Here is a 7435-nt window from a genome sequence, read left to right on the forward strand (position 1 = left end):
AACTGGGCGGTCATGGATGAGGGCAGGCACATCCACGCTGTCTCCCTGCTGACTGCCACCACGCCCACGATCACACTGCTGCAGGAGTGGGAGGCTGGGTGGGTCTGTCCCCCAGCATCCTTCACATTCTTCCCTGTCTCCTATTGCTGCCACTGCCCTCAACACCCAGGCTGCCCCAAGGAGCTTGGTAACCAGGGCTGTCTGCTGTTTAATTGTTGCTGCCCTTCAGTGGCCAGACATAACGTAGAACTGTGTGCTAAAATCTGGGCCCACTGTGGCCTGTCACTATTGAGAGTAATGATCATTCTAGCCATCTAGTTGGTGTCCTGTAGCCTCACACAGTCAACTCCAAGTGCTCCCCAGAAACCTGTGGGTTGGAGACACCATCTTTGCACTAAACAGGCAGAATGTACAGGAAGGCTGTGCACATGGAGCAGTCAGAGCTCTGCCTCTTGCTAGCACCCAGACATCCAGAAGACCCCTGGGAAGAAGCTGAGCATCAGCATCCCCTGATGGGCCCTGAATCACAGGGAGGTTCTCCAGGACCTAAGAATGAGGATGTCTTCATATCCCAATTGAGCTCCACTAGGGTGGCTGTGTGTATGGCCTGCGTCTCCTAGACATAAACCAGCTGAGCATGCTCACACCAACATCTTCCAAGGCTAGACAGTGTGGGCAATCCCTTACTGTGCTGCGTAAGGCAGCTTCTACAAAAGCACTGCCATAGCCCTGGAGGTGCCAGAGGGCTCGTTACCAACCCCTTTGTGGCAGGCATAGTCCACTGAACATCCTGAAAGCAGTTGCATTGACTGGGAGCTGACGCAATGGGGCAAGGAGAAGGATCTTCCCAGACAGGACCTGCTGTTTTGCCCTGAGCCATGGAGGCTGCACTCCCACATGTGGCAGTGGAAGGAAGATGGAAGAGGCCCCCTGTTCTGCTGGCAGCCATCAGCCCCCGCTCTGACATGTTCTGCCTCCTGGCCAACATGTAGTTTCTGTGCCCATGGTTCACCATGCTGAGGACATCACTGCCCAAGTGCTGGTACTTGAAACCCTGGCCTCCCTGGAGCACCTGTCCTTCCATGAAAGGCAAAATTAGTTCAAGTGGCAGGTGTGAGTGCCCCAAGCTGAACGCCCCCTGTCCCATAACCTCATGCATGGTAACCAGTGCCAAAGCACCCTATCGGTGTTTGTGACCTTCAGAAGATGCAGGAGGAGGAAGCCCACAAACTACAGTGGAAGGGAGCCCAGATGCTGGGTGAGGAGCGCACAGCCACAGAGGAGTCCTAGTATCTGTGTGACCCCTGAAGAGATAATTCACAGTCCCAGGCTGCCATGACCTTATGGTAAAATGAGATAAAATACTTCCTGGGGCCATACTTATGTGGACAACAGATTTTTGACAAAGGTAAAAGGCATCATGGTACAGAATGTACAGTTTCGTGGCAAAAGGAATTGGAAAAATCAGAAATGTGAGTTTTGACCCATACATTGACCCATGTGTAAATTAGAATTCAAATTGTTCAGCGACTTCAGTGTGTAAGCTGCAGCTACAGACTTCCTGGAATGAAGTCTACAACATTTATGGGGTATTGGGTTTGGCAGATTTTCCTGGACAAGGCACCCAAGTGCAATCCATAGCCAGAACAAGACAAACGTCCCTGAAACAAGGATGAAAACTCATAGCAAACAGATGCAGATGCCAGTGATCTTAAAAAGGACATAGAGGCAGTGTGCACAGTGCAGAGAGCTTAGATACTTGTGCCAGAACCCCAAGTTTTCATCTAGCCCTGCCAGTCACTGAGTCTGTGACTTTGAGAAAATTTCCTGCTGTCTATAAGCTGTGGTTTCTTGTTTAAATGTGGGTGAAATCAGGGTGGATGTGAAGTGGGTAAGGCTCCTGCATCCAACAGTGGTGTCCTGGGTTTAATTCCCAGCACCAGTCCTGACTCCAGCTTCATGTTGAGGCAGACTCGGTACACAGGGTGAATATGTAAGTAGTGGTTACCTGCTCCCTGGTGGGAAATTTAGATTGTGTTCCAAGTTCCTAAATTCAACCAGGATGTTGCAGGCACTTGGGACGTGAACCTATCAGTGAGATCTATGTCTGTCTGCTCTCTCTTTCTCTCAGATAAACTTAAAAAAAATGGATGAAATGATCACATAAATGTTATAGCTTGTCACAAAGATAAATTAATCCAAAGGATGTAAATCAGTGGCTGGTGCACAGTACTCAACATGTTTGTTTAACTCTGAACAGCCATCAGGAGGAAGTCTTTACCACTGCCACTGAGTGGTGGAAAACTGCCCACCCTTTTTTTATCTCAGGGAAACATTGATTTCTTTGTATCTCATTACTTGTGCTTGATATCCAACCTGTTATGATGTGATTTACTTATTTTAAAATCTTCTATTTCATTTCAATGGAATCTACTGTAAATGTACAAGTCATTGACCTAAAACTTGTTTCTGGATCATTGCTAAGGGAATAATAATAGAAAATGTGTCTTGTGCTGAGAATACCATTTTTAGTATTTGTTATTTGTTGCATTTCCTCTACTGTGACTTAGTCTAAATCTACAGAGATTGACTTGGAAGAGGATAAATGTATTGGCTTCACAAGCTAAAAACAGCATAGAAATTGTTTCACATGCAGTTACATCTAAGGTGTGTGAACTGTATGATTTTCAATAAGCTTTAAATTTTGTTTTAGTTGATTTTGATGAAAAACTTAAGAATGTGGTCTAATCCATTTTCCTCACCCTTTAAAAAAGATGATTAGTGTAACATAATTCCACATTAAGATTATCTTTTTGGATGCAAAATCATATATTGATGTAATGCCTCACATTGAGGGCTAGATTCAAACGTCTTCTAAATGATCCCATTAACAAATGAAACTTGCAAATCTGGGTTATAGGTCTTAGTCTGCACTGTCCTGTTTCAAGCCGAAAACCTGGCCCTCTGCTTGAAGTAGATGGGCAAGTAGACATCAGCAAGCTTAGGAGCCCTTTGCTAAATCCTGGAGGTATTTCAACAAGTTGATGGAAAATGGAATGAAAATTTGATTTGGATTCAAGGATTCAAATACACTCACTATTTTTAATAAGTTTCAAAAACATTCTGAATGCCCTCGTGTGTGTGTGTGTGTGTGTGTGTGTGTGATGTCTGTTATATACACAGTTGTCAACAATGTTTGGATTTCTAATGTAAGCATTAACGAACACTCTTTTCCACTCGGGTGGTTGTAGAGAGGCAAGGGTTTTCTGTGGTGTGGGGAGTGTCACAGTGGGGAGGGGCTGGATAGCAGGAGGAGTGGTGTGTTCTAACATGACTAGGCTGGTGTCTACACTTGTTAAGGGAGTTTGCTTCTGAGAGTAAAACTCTCAGCAGAGAGGCCTGCATTCAAGTTTCTGTGAGACTCCAGATCACCTGAAGTTCTGGAGGTTCCTGAGATTCTTCAAGCATGATTGGTTTGAAGTCTTCTTCATGGGAACCCGTTTGTTGATAAGCAGTAGGGGTTAAGCAGTGAGTGTAGAACTAGAGGGGATGGAGGGCCCTGGTACCTGCACTGCAGGATTGCAAACTGCATCTAGGATGCTCCTGTTCAGGGAAGTTAAGGAAATTTTTGTTGATTGCAACAACAGCATTTCATACACCCACATTCATCCAGCACTGAATTGCTGTATGGGACTGAAGCTCAGGAAGCACTAAAGAGGTTTTTAAGTATGGATTACAGGTGAGCGGATGCTTAGAAAAGCCACCCCCACACATTGTTCCAAGTCTGACTTGAGCTTGCTGTCCACAGCCACTAATGCCGGCACTCTGTCATCAGATCCCTGGTTCCTACTTTGTTCTAAATTTACTGCCTAATATACCCACATGTCCCGTGAGTCAGGCACAGGGCACCGGCTCTGAGAGCAACACCCAGATCACAGAGAGGAGAAGGTAGTTTTGGAGGAGGCAGAGAATACTCGAGACCTCCTTCATAATGATGAAAACAGGGAGCAGGAGGCAGAGGTAGATGAAGAGGAAGATTACAGCAAGGGAGAGGTGGAAGAGAAAGAGGGTGTCCAGGCCAGAGATTGGGCCTGAGTGCAACAATGGAGAGACTCACGGCTGGTGACTGAGAAAGCACAGCCTGCTCCTGTTGGTGGCCAGCAATGCAGCTCTCATTGTCAGCTGACATTTCTCCAAGTGCTGCAGCTTCTGATTCCTTCGGAAGGGCTTTTCCTGGGCCCAGTCCCCATGCTCAGGAAGGGCCAGGCCTGGCAGGGGTGGGTCCAGCTCCAATTTGTGTCCTCTTTCAGGATAGCAGAATGAGGGTCCCTGGGAAAGGTGCCATCTCCAGGCTCAGGTGCACAAATGGGCTCACGATGCTCATGTCTGAAGGCTCAAAACCAGTTCCCATGCAAAGACAGTTGGGGACAGAGATGGTAAAAGGGCACAGGAAGGTCTCGAGATGGTGAGGGAATGATGAGCATCCATGGGCAGTGTTGACATCCTCAGTTACTAGAGCAGAGGGAACAGAAGCGTGAACAGGAGGGAAGACCTGTCCCGCTACCCTGTGTACTCTGTAGCAGGGACTTCCACTCCCTCCATCCTGATCTTCATAAACGAGTGTCACTATAACAACAGCAGCAGCCCAGAGAGCAGTTCCCAGACCTCCTTTATTCAAATAATTATTTCCCCAAAGGAAAGCTTCCCCATGCCACCTATAGCACCCCCTGCACCTGAGAGTCCCTGCCTTACCACCCACACACATCTCACTACCACCCCCAACCTAAGGACTGGGTGCAGCACCTGATGAACGAATGCCTTTGGTGCTTTGTATTACAGGACACAGTGAGTGTACATACATTCTTTTGGCTCCCTGGAGCCTACTTGCCCCTCCTGGCCTCAATGCTGCCTCTTTCTCCTCCTGGAGACCAAGAAGTCACTTCTTCTTTTCTGAGTCTGGGGGTGTCCAACAAACCCCAGAGCCAGGGCCTGCCAGTCAATTGCAATAAGCCCAGGCCCTAAGCAGGTCTTTTTTGCAGGGCCTGGGCCTCCCAGAAAGTCTTGCTTCTTAGACTTCACAGTGGTTGTGGGAGCACAGCTGGGGCCTCTTCATTGGCAGGAGAGAGAATTATGAACTCTCTGGAGCTCCTATGGGCTTAGGAAGGAGAAGGTCTCTGGTCATGATCCAAAAGCGGCAGGTGATACTGGGAATCGAGGTAGTCCAGGCTGGCAGCACCTTGTTGTTGTCACTGGAGATGCCCATTGATGGTCATGAACCTCAGCAGAAGATTCTCTTCTGAATCCCGGGCAGCCTTTGGCCCACTTGGGGCAGGGGATATTTGGCCTTGGGTAGAAGTGGGCCTAGTGGTCCCCAGTGAAAGGCACTCCTATTCCTAGAGAAGAAAGCAGCATCCTTAGGCCTGGAAAGTTGATACTCTAGAACCAAGGATCTGCGCGGTTGCTGGGTCGATGACCTTCGTGTGCAGGTCTCAGAACAGACCCCTCTTTGGGGGACATGTTAATGTCTATCTGTACTTGGCAGGACTATGGATACAGGACTGTGTTGCAGCACAGTTGCATCATGACTGGGGGTTCCCCCCATAGGCCCATTCTCATTAATGGGAAAAACTGTCTATACCACCTGCAGGAATAAAGAGGTACTTACTGACTCTACAGCAGGTGTCAGGGGATCTGGCCTTAGAGAGCAAGGTATTTAGGAGGCAGCACGAAGGCAGAGCCACTGGGCTGTTTCACAGAGGGAAAAGGAGGTTCTGTTGCTCTTGTTCGCTCTAGAACGTTGAACAATCACCTGTTCCATCTCTACCACAAGTGTCTACACCTGCACACCTCAAGAAATATTTTGCCAAAAATATTTGCCCTAGGCAGTGTAGATGTAGACAGTTTCCCTGTGCATACACTAAGGGTTCCTCCTTCCCACAATTTAACACCACAGCATGGCCTGCATCCCACATTCAGCCAGCACACAGTTGCTCTATGGGACTGAGAAGTAGGGAGCACTACAGAGGTTTTTAAGTATGGACTACCGGTGAGCAGATGCATAGAGAAGCCACGTTCACATTGTTCCAAGTCTGACTTGTGGTTGCTCTGCACAGCCACAAATGCACGCACTCTTAGCACCAGATGCCCAGTTCCCACATCCTTCTAAATCGATGGCTTCAGATACTTATGTGTCCCAGGCAAGTCACCTGTACACGCACCAGCAGCGGCTTCCAGGCCATCCTTCCTCAGAACCCTCACCAGACTGCTGCCATGACAGAGAGCAGCAGCCCCGAGAGCATTCTCAATGTAACTTCCTTTATTCAAATAAATAATGCCCCAAAGGCACACCTACCCACCCCACCCAAGAGGTCCCTTGCAGCTGGCTGTCCCACCTTTACCTCACACGCCCCTCCACCCCGCGCCACCAGCCCCCAATCTTAGGAGCAGGTGCAGCACTGGATGAGTGAATGTCTTTGTACTTTGGCTTACAGGACACAGGGAGGGCCCGTACCCTTCAGGCTGCACATATGGGCCGGCTCCCGAGAGCCTGCCTGCCCTTCTGGCCTCCATGCTGCTGCTTCCTCCTCCTGCTGACCAAGGGGCTATGGGTCCCCCTCTGAGCCTGGGCTTGTGCCACAAACCCCAGAGCCAGGGCCTGCCCCTCAGTGGCTCTGTGTCCAGGCCCTGAGCAGGTCTTCTTTTTGGCAGGGCCTGCGCTTCTCCAAAAACCTCGTTTCTTCGACTTGGCCGTGGTGGTGGGAGCACACGTCTGGCCTCTTCCCTGGTAGCGGAGGGACGTGGGCACTCTCTGGAGCTGCTGTGGTCCTAGGCAAGATGGGGCCTCAGCAGGGCTCCGGCCAAGACCCAAAGGCAGCAGGTGACGCTGGGAATCGAGGAAGAAGTCCAGGCTGGGCAGCTCCTCCTCATTTTCAGTGGCCATGCCCACTGCTGGTCTGGTGCCCTCAGTAGAGGATTCGACTGTGAATCCCCAAGCAGCCTTTGGCCCTCTTGGGGCAGGCTTGTTTCTTCCTGCGATAGAAGTGGGCCCAGTGGGCCCTAGCGAAAGGCACTCCTGAAGCCCCGAGAAGGAAGCAGCAGTGGTAGGTCTGGAGAGGGGCTTGGGTGGGACCACGTGTCTCCGCGGTTCCTGAGACGATGCCCTTTGTTGGCAGGTCTCAGAACTGACCCATCTTTGTGGGCCTTGGTCGTGTCTGTCTGCACCTGGGCAGGCTGTGGCTTCAGGCCTGGGGTGCCGTACAGGTGCAGCCTGATTGGGGGTTAGCCCCGCAGCCCCATTCCCAGTCACAGGCCAAAACGTCTTCTCCACCACCTACAGGAGGAAAAAGGCACTGAGTGAGTGACTCTACGGCAGGTGCCAGGGCATTGGCGGGTGCAGCGCAGGGCGTTCAGGAGGCAGCAGGAAGGGCAGAGTCCC

The sequence above is a fragment of the Oryctolagus cuniculus genome, chromosome 1, assembly GCF_051225735.1.
Source record: "Oryctolagus cuniculus isolate XC-2025 breed Fujian yellow rabbit chromosome 1, ASM5122573v1, whole genome shotgun sequence".
Classification (NCBI taxonomy): domain Eukaryota; kingdom Metazoa; phylum Chordata; class Mammalia; order Lagomorpha; family Leporidae; genus Oryctolagus; species Oryctolagus cuniculus.